The sequence below is a fragment of the Balaenoptera borealis genome (assembly GCF_965194805.1).
Source record: "Balaenoptera borealis genome assembly, chromosome: 8".
Taxonomy (NCBI): Eukaryota; Metazoa; Chordata; class Mammalia; order Artiodactyla; family Balaenopteridae; genus Balaenoptera; species Balaenoptera borealis.
Window position 1 is genome coordinate 18,419,316 of NC_138865.1, and position 17,395 is coordinate 18,436,710.

The 17,395-nt window shown below is 43.9% G+C and overlaps 1 protein-coding gene and 1 long non-coding RNA gene across 2 annotated transcripts in view; one reads left to right on the top strand and one right to left on the bottom strand.

Moving 5' to 3' along the window:
* Nucleotides 1-40: 40 nt before the first annotated feature.
* Nucleotides 41-4,156, bottom strand: LOC309633978. Its single transcript, XR_014247803.1, has 2 exons — nucleotides 3,975-4,156; nucleotides 41-2,683 (listed from the first exon to the last, which is right to left on the bottom strand). It is a non-coding gene; the product is annotated as an uncharacterized lncRNA (long non-coding RNA).
* SPIN1 (spindlin 1) overlaps nucleotides 3,160-17,395 on the top strand; it is a 65,533-nt gene continuing 51,297 nt past the window's right edge. Inside the window, exon 1 of the mRNA XM_082403415.1 lies at nucleotides 3,160-3,317. The gene's annotated coding sequence lies outside the window, so the exon portion shown is untranslated. The remainder of the gene's footprint in view (nucleotides 3,318-17,395) is intronic.

The following is a 17,395-nucleotide window of genomic DNA, read 5'->3' on the forward strand; positions in this document are numbered from 1 at the left end:
GTAGGATCCTTGGGACCCAGCAATAAAAGAGACATAGGCCTTGTATAAGTTGAAACTTTTAACACGCCTGTTTATATTTGTTTATATTTGCCAGCAATATAGTTCCTGCAGGATGAAAAATACATGCAGGCCCTTCTGACCTAATCTCCAGAAGTCCAGTGTGGTTGAAAAACTGTAAAGAAATTAAGTTTCTGGAAATGCTTAGTTAGCAAGTTGGAAGAGAACAGAGGCTGCCTGGGAAGTTGAAGCAATTTGGCTTATTTAGCATTCCAGAAATTCACAAAATACTTCGTATTCCACTTTTCTAACTTGTTATTTTGAAAAATTTCAGTTTTCCAGAAAAGTTGAAAAAATTGCAGAATTAAAACATATATACCCATCACTTAGATTTACCAATTGTTAACCTTCTGCTACGTTTGCTTTATCTGTATATAAAATACATGTGTTTCTGAGCTATTTGAAAGAACATTGTAGCCACCACAACTCTTAAAATAATTCATCACACAACTCCTAAGAACAAGGACGTTCTCAAACATAGCCATGATCACAATGAAACATTTAACAGACTAAATAATACTCTCTTTAATATATTTTCCATCAAGTTCTCCAATTATCTTCCAAATCTCTTTCATAGCTTCTTTCCTTCAACTTGGTGTAGGATCGATGGTCATGCAATGGATTTGGTTGTGGTCTCTTATGTTTGAACTTATTCCTAGCTTTTCTGTGTTTTTCTCTATGTTGATTTTTTGAGGTCTGGTGGAGCTGTTTTGCAAAATGTCTCTCACTCTGGATTTGTCTGATTTCTTCCCCTGTGACTAGCTTCATTTTAAACCTTTTTGGCAGATATACATGGGTGACGTAAAACCTCATTTTTGACATTCAGCATGCTAACAAGCAAGGCTTCTGAGGGCCGTTGAGATATTTTTAGCAGAAAGACTAGTAGTTGCCTTCTCTGGAGTGTGGCCCTTTCTGACATAGGGCTGGCTGACCTCCCTGGCCTGTGCATTCTTTTTTTTTTTTTAGAAAATATCTTTTTTTTTAATTAAAAAATTTTAAAAAAAATTTTTGGCTGCATCAGGTCTTCGTTGCTGCGCGGCTTTCTCTAGTTGCAGTGAGCAGGATCTGCTCTTCGTTGTGGTGCATGGGCTTCCCATTACGGTGGCTTCTCTTGTTGCAGAGCACTGGCTCTAGGCGTGTGGGCTTCAGTAGTTGTGGCTCGCGGGCTCTAGAGCGCAGGCTCATTCGTTGCGGCGCACGGGCTTTGTTGTTCCGCGGCATGTGGGATCTTCCCAGATCAGGGCTTGAACCCATGTCCCCTGCATTGGCAGGCGGATTCTTAACCACTGCGCCACCAGGGAAGCCCTGGCCTGTGCATTCTTGATAGCTCCCAGTGATCATCACTAGAGACCAACTTTAAAACAGGGGTTCTCCGGTGTTGGAGGGGGTAGGACAACATATTTGGCTTTGTCTGGAGACATTTTTGGTTTTCATGTTGGAGGAGGGAGTGTGCCGCACCTAGAGGGTAGAGGCCAGGGATGCTGCCAAACATCTCCCTTAAAAAAGAGTTACCTGACCCCAAATGTCAACAGTAGCGAGGTGGAGAAATCCAGGGGATGCCACTGAAATGTTCCAACTAGCTGACTCCTTGGCACCTGCCTCCTTCCATTTCTCCTTGTTTCTGAAATGCTCCACTACTGTCTGCATCATAAACATTAAACACAAAGGAAAGTAACAATTCCTCAACACTTCCTAACTGGTAAGTACGGCGACACACTTTTGTACATCTGTAACTGAATTGGCCCTCTACTTGGCCTGTGAACTTGTAGCTCTTGCCAAGTGTGTCATCTGAGATGAGCACTTTAATTGTTCCAACAGGCACGTATCAATCTTACTTGGAAGAAAAAGGTGCCAGTAAAATCCCAAAGAGCATTGCTAACTGACAATTGTCCTGCAGGTTAGAGTATACACAGTGCTTTCCAATTAATACGCCTGTCATTTGACCTGACAACATTCGGGGAGGCGGTTTATTACGAAGTGACTGCGCTTTTGCACTCGAGGAACCACGTCCGCCCAGCGACTCGCTGGAGGACACGGGGCTGGTGGGGGGAGAGGGCTGGGCGGGAGCTGGGAGATGAGGACGTGGGGAGAGGAGAGTCCCACGCCAGGGCTTGGATGGGGCAGAACTCCAGGCTGGGGTAGGGGTAGGGGTAGGGGTAGGGGTTCAGACCCGGGTTTCAGCCTTCAGGTACGGCACTCCGCAGGAGTCAAAACTGTTCTGGACGCTTCCTTCCTCTCCCCGTTCTCCTGCAAACAATTAACCTGACACTCAAAGGGCATCTTGGCTGAAACAGAACTCAAACAAGTTCACGAGTAACCGTGGAAATGCCTGGCTCCTGACTTCCGCGGAGAGCCGAGCGAGTTCTCCAGTTTGTGGTGGGGGCGGCGCACGGGGAGGGAGTGCAGGGTCAAGCGCTGCAGAGCTCACCCTCCCCCGCCAGGTAGGGCAGGTGAGTGGGCGAGGCCCGGGTCCGTGCCGCGGTGGCGCAGTGCGGCGGAGGTGTCCGCGCGGGAAGCCGGACGGCACTGGACGCTGTCTCTGCGGCCACGGCTCAGCCAGTGGATGGCCTTGTCACTGTATCCGGCTTTATCCAACGAGGCGGCGTGCGCGACGCAGGTCGACTTGCTGCTTAAATTCAAGGACAAGGAGGGACAGTCATTCGGTGAAAGCCCTCCCACCGCGCGAAAACGAAACTTCCAAGGATGCCAGACTTCCGGTGCGACCGCGCCGCCCCTCTCCCGGGGCTCCGGGCCCTGAACGCCGCCTTTTCCAGCGCGCAGCTGGGGCGCAGCCAGGCCCCGCCCCCAGGTGAGAGCCGCGCCCGGCTCCTCCCCGCAGCCAGGCCCCACCCGGCGCCAGGCCCTGCTCTGCTCTGTTCGGCAGCCAGCTGAGTGGTGCCAGGCCAAGGCCTGCTCTGCCACCAGGCCCCGCCCCACCTCCAGGCCCTCCCCCACTCAGTCCCGCCCCACCACCAGGTGAGCAGTCTCAAGCCAAGTCCGCCGGGCCCCGCCCTCCGCCCTCTAGGCCCCGCCCACCGACTGCAGCGCCTGCGTAGTACGGCCCGTCGGGCCGGGGCCGGGCGGTTCGGCCGGTGCAGTCGGCGGGCGCAGTGCGCGTGCGCCGTGCGGCCGGGGGCGGGCGGCGGCGGCCGCGGAGCGGGGGCGGGGCGGCGCCGTCTGGCTCGGTTGGGCCGGGGCGGGAGCGCGGCGCGGGACGGCAGGGCCTGCGGGCTGCCGACGGCGGCCTAGGTGGCCGGCAGGTGAGGTCCGTGCGCCGTGGGGAAGCAGGCGCCGCAACGGGGTCGCGGGCGGGGCGCGCTGAGGGACGGTGGCGCCCGGGGAGCAGCGGGCCGAGGCGCATTGTCCGGGCGGCGGGTGGTGCCTGCACAGCGCCCCCTGCCGGCCGGGCCGCGGGCGGGGGCCTCGGGCTCTGACCGCGCGCCTTTGTTCGCCGCCCCCGCCAACATGGCCGCCGCCCCCGGCCAGGCCGGTCGGCCCCGCGCGCTTTGTTCCGGAGGCCTCGGCACACAGTTGGCGGGGGGCGCGGGGCGGGGGGGGCGACGCGGCGGGCCCTGGCGGGGGGCGGGGCGGGGTGAGTGTTGCATAATCCGGGCTGGGCGGGGAAGAAGGAATGGGACCCTCGGGGCTTGAGGGGGAGGGGTTCGAGTCCCCTGGGGCGGGGGTGGGGACTGTATCCCCGGTTGGGTGGGAGGGGATGTAAAGGGGGGAGGGGAACGCGCCCTCGGGGCGTGGGGAGGGGCCGAGTTGGAGTGTGGGAAAGGAGGTGGGGGAGGGAATGGGGACTGCCCCCCGGAGCGAGAGGGGCTCTGGACCGAGACCTCAGAAAGAGGAGGGGGTTCTCCGGGTTCGGAACCCCCCTGAGGCCTGGTGCTGGTCTCCCACCCAGGGCTGTGTACCTACGACGGCGTAGCTTCCCTGGCGGTTGCCCTGGGTCCTGCAGCAGTAGGCTTCGTGGAGAAGGTGGTTTTTCGGGGCTCCCCGTAACACCCCCCGCCTCATTTCCACCGCCCCCTTGGTTGCCTGTCCGCGCGCCCTGGTCAGCTCTGCGCGGGACTGGCGGACGGCGGGGTTTCTGCACACGCACACTCACACACACACTTTTCTTTTTCATCACGAGTGACCTTGAACGCATTCCGCGAGCATTTGCTGAGATTAATTGCACGGCGTGGAAACTGCGCAGTGCCTTCGGTTTGGCTCTGTTCATCTTTCCAACTGCGGATGCGTCCTCGACTTTACCGGACTCGATTTTAGTGATGGCCTCAGCAATAAATGCCACGAAATAGGCACCCCAAATCTGTTTACGCATTTGCTTTACGTTTATTTGCTATTTCTGATTTGTGGATTGGGATTCCTGGTTTTGGAGAGGGTTTTCCATGCATGTTGAAGTAGCAAATACGGATTTGCTGTACGTTAAAAAGCAACACCAAATACGTTTAAGTGTTAACGGATTACATTGTATAACGTGACTTGTGCCAGAGACGACATACCTACCAAAATGCGAATTCCTATATAACTTCTGTTGGAATTTTCTGGAAGGGACTCTGCGGTCTGAAAGCATTCATGCAGAGTACAGTAATTGCTTTCTACACAGCTTTTGTTAGGAAGTGAAAACTAAACCTACACTTGAGGGTGTATACCTGGACAGATTGAGTTTGTGAACATTCTTAAAGGTTGTGAACGTTCAGAGGCTGTGAAATTTCAGATGGGGGTCAAGTGAAATGAGGAGGCTTCTCCCCCATCCCCCCAACTTTGGTTAATGTGCAAATACCAAAAAATTGTAGTAGGTACTGGTTTACAGAACCTTTATTATCAGACTTGATAATTAAATGTAAGAGTTACTAAATATGTTTGTCAAAATTATGGGTAGTAGATGTGTGTTTCTTGTGAGAAATAAAATTGAATTTCTTTATTTTGACTCTTTTGAGTAGCAAAATGGTTACTTTATTTTTTTAATATTTATTTGTTTATTTTGGCTGTGCCGGGTCTTAGTTGCCACACACAGGATCTTTACTTGTGGCATGCGGACTCTTGGTTCCGGCATGCGTGCAGGATCTAGTTCCGCACCCAGGGATCGAACCCGGGCCCCCTGCATTGGGAATGCGGAGTCTTACCCACTGGACCACCAGAAGTCCCACAAAATGGTTACTTTAAAATGCCGTGAAATGGGTAAGGAAAAGAGGCCTTCAGTCATCTCTATGATTGACTTAGCGTTCTTTTTTTAAGATTTTCTGTGGGCCCCAGAATTTTGATAGTACTGTTTCTGACAGTACCTTTATTTGACCAATTCAGACCACAGTAACAATATTTACTTAGTTTTGGAATATATATCTGAAGCAGTGTCTAAGGTGGTATTCTTGGTGATACTAGTGCTAAGAAATGCTACAGGAAAAACAAAGGGGTTCTTGGTTACCTTAGTTTGGGAAACAATGCTTTGTCCTTTTCCTTCTCCCCAAGGGTCACAATTCACATTATCAGGTTAAGGGCTTTGAGAAATAGTACCAGCAATGTTTTCCGTATTTGGCCCCAGATCCCTTCTTGTTTTGTTTTTAGTGTAATAACTAGTAACACTCTTGAAATCTAGGTAATGGTGAAATGTTGGTCATTGGTGTCCTTACTGGTAATGGTACCACTCCCATAAATTGTGGACTGGGAGGTTGATGTAATTTGTGTGTGCCTGTGCATCCTGTGGGAAAGAGTACCTCAGATTTGGCTCTTATCACACTGACTGATAGTGTATAATTATGAGTTATTAATTTGAGGTCTTAACTAGAAGAAATTTAATTATGTAGTGTTCTCACTTCCCAATGACTTACCTGATTGCATACAGTTAAACTCCACTGGCTGCACTCCTTAATTGTTAGCATTTTTTCTGCCGGTATGTTAGAAACACATAAAAAGGATACCTGTTGTTCCTGAAGAATTACTGTGGATTATTTTAGAAATTAAAAATAATGCTGTTGGGTATTTCTTTTGAATTAGCTGTTAGCAGGATTCTAACTTGCTGAGAAAGAACAGTTAATATATATCATGTAAATACTTTCTTATATTTATTAGATGCTTAATTGTGTTTTCTCTTTTCCTTGAATGAAAAGAAGTTGGAAGCAGGGAATCAATTGTGAAAAAGATAAGAGCTCTGGAGTTGGACATGGAGATCGAATGGCATTCAGCTCAGAAGAGCCTGGGTTGAAATCCAACCACACTCCTTACTGGTCCAAAGCCACATACATGATTCATCACATAGCCTTTTTAAGCTTTCTATTCCTTAACTGTAAATTGGGATGAAACCTATCATATAAAGCTATTATGAGAGTTAAATGCAGTGGATTTGTAGAGTTCCCAGTACAGTTCCTGAAGTGCAGCAGCTGGTGCCAGTCATCGTTGATTTCCTTCTCCATCCTGCTTTTGAACTTTGCTATAGTTATTAGCATTTTTTTTTCAACAGCAGGTTGCTTAGTTGTGCTGGTCTTCAATTAAATTTTTTTTTATACATTTATTTATTTATTGGCTGCATTGGGTCTTCGTTGCTGCGTGTGGGCTTTCTTTAGTTGCGTCGAGCGGGGGCTACTCTTCGTTGCGGTGCGCGGGCTTTTCATTGCAGTGGCTTCTCTTGTTGCGGAGCACGGGCTCTAGGTGCGCAGGCTTCAGTAGTTGTGGCACGCGGGCTCAGTAGTTGTGGCACGCGGGCTCAGTGGTTGTGGCTCGCAGGCTCTAGAGCGCAGGTTCAGTAGATGTGGCACATGGGCTTAGTTGCTCCGCGACATGTGGGATCTTCCCAGACCAGGGCTCAAACCCGTGTCCCCTGCTTTGGCAGGCGGATTCTTAACCAGTGCACCACCAGGGAAGTCCCAATTAAATTTTTAATTAAATCTACTGGGTGCTTATTATATGGCCTTAAAATTGCCATAAGTCGTGTATGGACATAATACATAAAGATGTGCCCTCCGAGACCTTACAGCTGGGTAGGGAAGATACCCATACATATGATGAGGAAATTAGATGCTTTTGATATCTGGGAAGAGGGGATGTTCCAGCAGGGTTAAGAATATAGATTAGAAGAGGAAAAAAGTCTAGATGGAGGCACAACAGGAGCAGAGTCCTGAAGAGAGTGTTTGAGACCATTCTGGGTTTGAATTACAACCAAAAGTTTGCCCTGTATTATCGGTTACTCCTGTGTGACTGATTCCTAGGGTTCCTGGACATCATAAGTTCTCTGTGAGTATTGATCATACCACTGCTGACACCACTTATAGTTTGTCATGGCCAGTCTGTCTAGGGATGAATTTGGGGCCAGATTTTAAATAATTGTACATATCACATTAAGGTGGTTGGTGTTTATCCTAAAGGTGAGGGGAGCCATTGAAAGGCCTTAAACCGTATGAAAGGTGCATTGGAGGAATCTGTCAGTGTAGGAGCTCTAGTTTACAGAGTGTAGCCTGTTCAAGAAGGCAGATGAAGTCATATGAAGCAGGGGCAATTTGTCTGGAGTCCCTAGAATTTAAGTGTGTTGACATTTTTGGGGGTGGGGGGTGGGTGGTAGAGGGAGGAAGGATCCATTCATCATGGATATTGTTTTATCCAAATGTTGAGAGTAAATGAAGAGGTTAATAAAGCATTTTCATACCATTTTATATGTTTTTAGATTGTAGTAAGAAGGCATGACAACTTTTGAAACTTAGATTATATTTGTTTGTTTATATTTGTTGTTCAGCTTGCTTATAGTTATATCCTTATAACCTAGGTTTAATTTTTGGACCTGTCTGCAAATGATCCACGTATTTATCTATAGATGATCTATGTAGTTACAGACACGTATATATGACCTGTATATCTATCTGTATATTAACTAATCATGTATCTAAGTTAATATTCCTAGTGTGAGTTTTAGGTCCTGACAGAGGATAAGAATGTTCTTTTTCCTATGTACAGGGTTGATTTGTTGTTTCTTTTTGCTTTCTCTCTTTCAGGATCACTGTGGACCCAAGGAATTTTATGTATTTGGTGTGTTTTAATCAAGTAGTCATCATTCTTTTCCCTCAGCTTGTTCTAATTTGGGCATGGCTTGGTCCTTCCAAACTAGTTCTCTTCCCTTGGATGCGACCCCATTAATCTTTGAACTGTTTCTTGCTCATGTTACAAGATGTCTTAGACTCACTTTGTGCTTTTCCTGCCCAATATCTATCAGCCAGTTGTTTTAGCTCTTTTTATCAGGCAGTGGAATTTAGATAACAAAATCTGGTGCTGTGTGTCCTTACTGCTACTGAGATGCCCTTGCTTTCATTGGATAGGCTTGGGAAATAATAAATTTTGATTTTGTGTTGATATTTCCAATTCACATTTAACTTTATAGGGTTTTTACTTTTTTATCCTTTCTTCTCTAATGTTAAAAATTTGCATTCTTAGCAACAATAGTTACTTTCCTTTATCCTACAGTATAAATATAGTAGTTTGAAAACATTAGTAACAGTAGAGTGATTGTAGGTTTGTGTTTTATTCTCCTTGTTTTAAAAATGTATCCATGCAAGGATGTACAGTTGACATTCTGAATTATAAAATCATTTGAAAACATTTTCCCTCTGATTTTGTAACCAATTTGATCATTAGTTTGGTTTATTTGAATGAAATCTTTAACTTTTTAAGGATTTCTTTAATGTTTTAATGTATTTTTTCAGTGTGTAAAACATTTATATAGTTCCAGAATCAAAGCTGCATTACAAAGGTATGTTCACATTCTCCCTTTTCTTCCTATCCCTGCACTGTTCCTCTCCTGCCCCACTTTTATTAGTTCCTGGTTTATTTTTCCACTGTTTTATTTTTGCAAATATAAGCACAAGTATGTTTTGTATCTGCCTTTCTTAAAAATAAGTTTGTGTACACTGTTGTTTCTTCCTTTTTATTTAATATATTCTAGAGATCACTTCATATACACTCTTTTCCATTCTTTTGTGCTTGTAGTTCATTTCCTAATTATGAACACTTGGGTTGTTTATATTCCGTTGCTGTGAATAACCTTGTGGATATATTGTTTTGTATTTGTGCAGGTATAATTTCAAGATAGTGAGATTGTTGGGTAAAAGGTAAATATGTTTGTAATTTGTTAGTGTCAGAAATTACCTTTTAAAAAGGCAGATCTGATTATGTCACCTTTTACGTAAAACCCTCAGTGGCTTCCCGTTGCTTTAAGGACAGAACTTCAAAACGTGGCCTTAAGGATGTGCATATTTCTTATCCTTTGGGGCCTTGACCTCACCTGTACCACATCTCCCTTTGCTTTCCTTGCTCCAGCCATGCAGGTCCTTCTCACATCTCCCATGCCCATCATCATCTCTGCCACCAGGGAGTGTGGCACTTGTTCTTTCCCTCTTCCTGAGATGCTTTTCTGTCCGTGTTTCAGTTATTTCTAATTTCATTTAGAGCTTGTCTCAGGCATCACTGTTTTATGAAATTCGTTTTGTGTGAGTTTGCACATTTTATAATAAAGGTAGACTAGGGAACTTCGATATATCCATCACTTGCTACAGTAACTAGCAGTTTTCTTGACTTTACTGAAGTCAAGTTCTTCTATTAGAGACATTGTTGTCCTTCCTGGTGCTTATCAAAATTACAGGGTTACATTTGTTCACATGACTTAATGGATTTTTGTTTTCTCAAAAAGGCTGAGCTTCATTAAAGCAGAGATTCTTCTTGTTTTTGTCCATAATTACTTTTCTTGTCCTTAGTTCAGTGCTTGGGTTGTGAGTGCTCAAATCCCCTGAGCAGTAGCTAGAATTGTCCAAGGGCAGGTTGAGGCTGTGTGGTTAAATGTGTGGTCTGCTGCACAGGGATCTGTCAGACAGTCTTATTCAGGGATCTCAGTTAACACAGTGTAGGAGCTGACGACGCAGCTCGTTGATAAGGCTGTTGTCTGTGTGCCTGATGCTGGAGTTTGCAGTCCATAGGACAGGCATTTGAGAAAGGAAGGTGGGTGTACAGTGGGGGAGAACCCAGACTGGAAGCCACAGCAAGACAGACGGAAAGCTGTGTCAGTTCTGTTGCCTCTGACCTTGGCTGTGTGGGTATCCTGAAAGAGCTGGGCCCTTTGTCATGGAGGTAACCACACACACTTGGCCCAGGAGGCAGAGACTCTCAGGGAGCCTGGGGGAAGGTAGAGTAGTTGTTGCAGCCTCGCATCACTGAAGCAGGTGGGGAGTTCAGTGGGTGCAGGCTGCAGATGTCCTACCAGATGTGTGCCCCTTCACTTGCTCCCTCCGCCTGCTGCACAGTAGTCTCTCTTGTGGCCCGCCCAATCTAGAAACAAATGGGAGTGGAAATCTTGGGGCATGCGATTTAGCCTAGCCAAGTGAAAACGTTGCAAAGCAAAACGATGAGTTCAGGGTTTTAAATTACCAGGTCAGGTTCCACATAAGGGACCTGAAAGTTTCTACGACTGCCCTAAAACTGCAAATTGAATTCCCCGTTTGTAAGTGAAAACATTGGTTGGTAAGGAATGGGATCCTGAAAATTGGATTAGAGGCATATGGTCAGATTCTGATTTAGTTGGAGACCTTGAACACCTAAATTCTGCTGGGCTATCTTTCCCAGTAGAAGCAGCCTTTCCATTCCTTGCCTGAACTTCATCTCCCTTTGCCTGAAAAACCTGCGTTTGGCTTCCCCTAGGATCATCCCAGGAGGCCCCAAAGGGTGAGGTGCAAATTGTGACCCATGAAGAGGTAGGCCTACCCTCCAAAAGATTGTCTGGTTTGCCATGAGAGAAATAGGAACCTGGGGAATATTTATGGGAATGGATGTTAAGGGTGTGAGTTGAAGGTAAAGGGAATGTAAAGTTGGGTTAGGCCAAATTTATTGATGTGGACCCATAAGGAGAGATTCTGGATTCAGTGTTATAGCTTGAGGGCTTAGAAAGGGCTCTGCTTGGTTGATTGCCTGAAACAAACCAAAGGGTGGCCTGTACTAAGTGGAGTTGAGATGTCAGAACTACCTTGGTATACTGTAGAGGAAGGTATCCCAAGGCTTAGGGAGATTGGAGTGTTGGAGTGGATTTGTCATGAAAGACTTACCCTTCCTGGGAAGGTTCATGACTCAGGCCTTATCCCACAGCCATAAGACATCTGCAAGACATCTGAACGTTTGGTACGATAAGCCCCAGTACCCTTGAGAACTCTGGTCACTCTTCTCTGTAGATCAGAAATCACAGTGGGAACTGCTGACACTGAACTGGAATCTGTAAATGCTGTGGTGACAGTTGGATCCTGGGTTGTCAGGTCTATTAAATGGTCTTTTTTATTTAGAATCAATCTCTGGGTTGTAACTACTGGTAATTTTTTGGTTACTCTGGTATTTTTGTGTAACCCTATGAAGTTTTTCCTTAAATTGACTCAGTAAAAGATAAAAGCAATTTTATGTACTTTCCGTTCATAATTACTCTTCACCACAAGTTTTAGTCCATAAAGTAGGGTTCATCTAAAATACATGAGCCTTTAAATATATAATTTATATGACTTGTGGGACTATAATTTGGTGCAATCTTTTTGGAAGGTGGCGTCATTGAAACAATATAAAATGCCTGTACTCTCTTTGGCCTAGCAATTCCACTGCTAGGAATTTATGGTATAGATGTATCTGCACAAATGTACAAACCTGTATGTGTAAGATTTTTCATTACAGCAGTGTTTGTGGTAGTGAAAAATTAGAAACATCTGTCTAATATTGAAGTTAACAGTAAAGTAAGTGATCTTTGTATCCATACACTGGAATGTTCTGTCACTATTAAAAATAAGAGGGAAATAAAAATAAGAGGAAAAAATTTCCTATATTGCATGGAAAATGTAATGTTTAGTAAGAGAAGCAAGTTGTAGAACTTAGTATGTGTGTGCATGTATGTGTTTTAAGATGTTTGTATATCTATTCTTACTATGCTTTAAGAATTTGCATATGTCATTAGATTCACAGCAATCTTTAAACAGTGGTTACCTCTGAGGGATGTGAGAATGATGAAGGAAGGGGGAGGAGGGCTCCACGTAAACAGTCCGGCTGCATACAGCTTCTTCTTTTTTTTTTAATTTATTTTTTTTGAATTTTTGAATTTTATTTTTTATACAGCAGGTTCTTATTAGTTATTTTATACATATTAGTGCATATGGGTAGCTTCTTAATCTGAGTTAATAGTAAGTAGCAAATTCCCCTTTGGTTTAAGGATAGTTGACTTTTCAGAGTCTTGCCTTTTTGATTTTTCTTTTTTTCTTTTCTTTTTTGGTGAAATGTTCTGAAAGTACAGAAGTAGTTACAGATCCATGGTTTGTGACATACCAACCGTGGAACTCTACTCATTTTGTCATTAATTTCATTCACTTGGTCATGTATAGTTGTAGTTTGTTTATTCATATAATGATTTATTCATGTATTATCCATGGTAGTAATTCATACTCCTGTTGATAAATATTGGGTTGTTCCCAGTTTGAGCCTGTTGAGGTCCCCCAAGGACAAGAAGACAACAAGTTGGGATTAGATTTTGCTGTATTGGGAGAAATACTTGTGAGAAAGCCAACAGCCCCTTGCAGGACTGATGGATGTAGAGGAGAAAGAGGTTGGAGGGAACGTTTGGTACGATAAGTCTTCGGACTTCAGTGCAGTTCTAAGAAAGTTTAAGCAAGGCCAGTGACATGTCCTCCAGCCAAAGTTGGGGTCAGAGGAGTTCCTTGTCCTGCAGGAATGGACATGCTTTAGCATCCTGCCTATGGCCAGTCATTGGCTAGAACAGCCTGTGGGAAGTGTTGGGCTGGGGGAATGGTGATGATGGATTCAGAACAGAGTAGCTCCCCATGTTAGGTGATCCAACGGGCTCATTTCCATGACTGTCACGGGGGCTTATGTGAGCAGACATGCTGTGAACATTCAGGTGCATGTTTCTTGTATGCTTTTTTGTTGGGTAGACTTAGGAGTAGAATTGTTGGGTCATATATTATGCCTATGTCCGGTATTAGTAGATAATGCCAAACTTCCAGTGTGGATATACCTATCAGTTTCTATTCCAGCTACAGCAGGGGTCCCCAACCCCCAGGCTGCGGACAGGTACCCGTCCGTGGCCTGTTAGGAACCAGGCCGCACAGCAGGAGGTGAGCGTCAGGCGAGCGAGCGAAGCTTCATCTGCCGCTCCGCATCGCTCACGTTACCGACTGAACCGCCCCCCTCCCCCCAATAAATTCTCTTCTGTGAAACTGGTCCCTGGTGCCAAAAAGGTTGGGGACCGCTGGGCTACAGTGAACGCATTCTTGTGACTCCACGTCCTCGCCAATGGTCTTTTAAAATTTAAATCATTTCATTGAGTGTGTGGCAGTATCTTGCTTTAGTTCTTGCCTCCTAAGTTAGGTGTGGTCATGAGATTTGTCTTGGCCAGTGAAGTGTGAACTGAAGAGACTTGTCACACAGACTTTAAGAGCAGTGGTGAGATATGCCACATTCCTTTCCTCCTGCCAGTGATCATGTTTCCAAATGGAGCTTCTGGCAGTGCAGGTCTTTCTGTGTCTAGAGCAGGGGTCCCCAACCCCCGGGCCATGGACTGCTGCCAGTCCCTGGCCTGTTAGGATCCGGGCTGCACAGCAGGAGGCGAGCGAGCATCTGCTGCTCCGCATCGCTTGCATTACCACCTGAGCCATCCCCCCCCCACCCCCGTCCACGGAAAGATTGTCTTCCGCGAAACTGGTCCCTGGTGCCGAAAAGATTGGGGACCACTGGTGTAGAGCAAACAGAGAGCAGAGGGTGGGGGAGAGGGCAAGGGTGGAGGAAAGAGGGGGAGGGAATGGGTGGGGAGTGGGAATTTTTTTCGTCTTAAGCAGCTAAGATTTCTAGGGTGGTTTGTAACCATAGCATACTCATTAACCTATCTTGTCAGATAAACTTTTTTTTTTTGTTTTAAATACACTTTATTTTTAAGAGCAGCTTTAGGTTCACAGCAAAACTGAGTAGAAAGTACAGAGTTCCCCTGTACCCCCCGATCCCACACAAGCACAGCCTCCCCCGTCAGCAGCATCCTGCACCAGATTGTACATTTGTTAGAATGGGTGAACCTACATTGACACATCATTATCATCCAAAGTCCATAGTTCACATAGGGTTCACTCTTGGTGGTCTATATTCTGTGGGTTTTGACATTTATAATATGTATCCGACATTATAGTGTCATACAGAATAGTTTCACTGCTCAAAGAATCTTCTGTGCTGTATTTGTTTTTTTCTGATTTCTGTCTTCATTTCATTGTGGTCATAATACTATATAAAAGCTTATGAAATTTTTTGAAGCTTGCTTTATGGTCCAACATACGATCACTTTTTGTAAATGTCCTGTGTGTGCTTGGAAAGAATGTGCTTCTGTCTTTGTTGGATGCAATGTTCTATATTTCTTAGTTCAACTTGGTTAATTGTGTTAAGTTCTTCTACATTCTTACTTTTTTCCTTTTCGTTTGCTGGTTGTGTTGGTTACCAAGAGAAATGTACTAATACTCATATTTTGCATTTGTCTGTTTTTCCTTACTTGAGATAATTTTTCTTTATCTATTTTGTGGCTATGTTACTAGGTGCATACAAAGTTTAGCATTGTGTATTTTCTTTACCAGTTGAGTCTTTTAAAATAATTGTCTTTCCTTAAGGCAAAAGTATTATTAGAGGTAAAGGTTGATTAGCTTAATATTAATGTAGTTGCATTATCTTTTCTCTGATTAGTAGGTGCAGTGTATATCTTTTTTTTTAACCTTGTACTTTCAGTCTTTGTACTATGTTTTGGACGTTTCTGTTGTCAGCAGTATATAACCGGGATTTAACAAATCTAGTCTGACAATATTTCTTATAATTGGAGTGTTTAGTCTATTGATATTTAAATTCAACCCAACTGTTGACATAGTTGGGTTTAAGTATGTTGTCTTAATAAGTGCTTTCTGTTTATTGTACCTGTTTTTTGTGTCTTTTACTCCTTTCTTGGGTTTCCTTGGATGCCTTTTTTTTTTTACCTCTGCTAACCTCGAGGTTACTTAAAACATGCATCTTTGACTTGTCAAAATCTAATATTTGGTTGTTTCTCCCTCTTCCTGGACACTTAAACTCCATTTATTTTAGTTTCACTTACGTAGCACAGTTTGTGCTATTTTAATTCTGTGTATATTTTGTCTTAGGACATTATTATTTTGTACAGTAGTAGCCATTTGGATTTACCCTTTTCATTGCTCTTCGTTCCTTGTTGTAATTCCAGTCCAATCCAATTCCATTTTTTCCTTCTGCCTGAAGAACACTCTTTATTTCTCCCCTGTTGTGTGACTCCTAATAGTGAATTCTTTGAGTATGTGTTAGTCTAAAAATATCTCAAATTGATTTTCCCTTTTGAAGGATATTTTTGATATGTATAGAGTTCTAACTTGTCAGTTTTCTTCTAAGGTGTTGAAAGAAGTTATTAAATTAGATTTTCAGCTTTCATTTTTTTTCTTAAGTAAACTGTCAGTTTAATATTTGCTGTCATGGATGGGATCTATCTTTTTTACTTCAGGCTTTTATGGGGTTTTTTTTGTTTGTTTATTTTTTTGGTCTTTGGTTTTCAACAGTTCTTATGATGTGTCTAGGTATATATTTCTTTTAATTTATATTTTGTGTTTATAGGTCTTACTGAATCTGTGGTAATGTTTTTTATTCTTTTGAGAAGTTGGCAGGCATTATCTTTTAAAGTATTTCTGCTGCCCTGTCCCCCCTACCCTCCACTCCATTTAAATGCATGTGAGGCCTTCCCAGTCTCTTACCCTTTGCATGCTTCTTCCTGGGTATTTCTTCTGATCTCTCTTTGTTCACTAATTTTTAACAAGACCAGCCTATTGATAATCTATCCATTGAGTTTATTGTATTTTTTCACTTCTGGAAAATCTGGTTCTGTGATAGTTTTCTACCAAAGTTTTATATCTTATTTTTCTATCTCTGAACATAATAGTCACAGCTATTTTATTTTTCACTTAGTAATTTTATTTATTCCTGTAATCTTCTTCCCGTAGCTTACTTTAAATTATGATTTTGTAACTGCAACACCTGGTAGCCCAATGGATCTGCTTTTTTTTGTTGTTTATCTGTCGTTTCTGCTAGTTTTAATTTTGTCTCTTTCTGGGCTAACTTGCATGGTTGCACATATAGTAGATTACATTTTTTAAATCGTTTGAGATAATTTGGAGTCAGGATGATATTCCTAGAGAGGATTTATGCTTGCTCTGCCAGACGTCTGAGGGAGCTGGCAGCTTCGGATCACCTCTGCTAAGTTTTAGGGTAAAGAGGAGTTGCGGCTGGACTTCTTACCATTCCCCCAGCTCCAAAGAGCAATTCAGGATTCCATTTCATAGAGACGTGGGTTCACCAGCCCCCTCCTTCCTTTGGTAGTCCCTGGGTTCTGGTCTTTGGCCCCTCACCTTGCAAAGTTGTTAGCCTTTAGCTGCCCCTTAACACTTGGCAGTTACTCTCAGGGAGAAAAGTGGTTGCATATATGGGGTTTACCTACCACTCTAGGTCCTGCCTCTGGAAGCACTGCTGTCTTCAAGTTCTTTGATGCCTTCAAGCATATATTTAGTGTATGTGTCACTGTGTGTGTTCAAGTTTTTGTTACGGAAGTTTTCAGTCATATACAGTCGTTCCTCGATATCTGCGGGGGGTTGGTTCTAGTATCCCCAGAGGATACCAAAATCCATGGTTACCAAAATCAAGTCCTTTACATAAAACGACGTAGTTTTTTGCATGTAACCTATGCACATCCTCCCATATAATTTGTCATTTCTAAATTATTTATAATATCTAATACAACATGAATATTGCATAAATGGTTGTAAATGTAATGTACAAGCTGTGTAAATAGTTGCCAGTGCTTTCAGGAACTTTCTGGAATTTTTTTTCCCCTGAATATTTTTGATCTGAGGTAGGTTGAATCTGTTGACGTGGAACCCACAGATATGGAGGGTGAACTGTACAATGGTCAAGAAAATAGTGTAAAAGATCCTCCTTTGTCTCCGTGACACCATTCCAGTGATCTTCCTGACCTTGAAAGCTTCCTGGCTTCTGGTATGGCAAGATGTTCCAGGCTCTTCATATATTTCCTCCCCCTCACCTGGAATTAACCTTTTCTATAAGAAACTCTGCTTCCCAATAGTTTTTGTTAAGGGTGTTCTTTTAGATTTTATTTTGATATTCTAGCTTTCAGGAGAGTGGTCTAAATTACCAGTCCATCACTACCAGGATTGTCCATTCTTTACATTGATTCCTGCAGGTGGCCTTTAAAGACACATCAAAGATTCAGGGTTGCTTTTTGCCA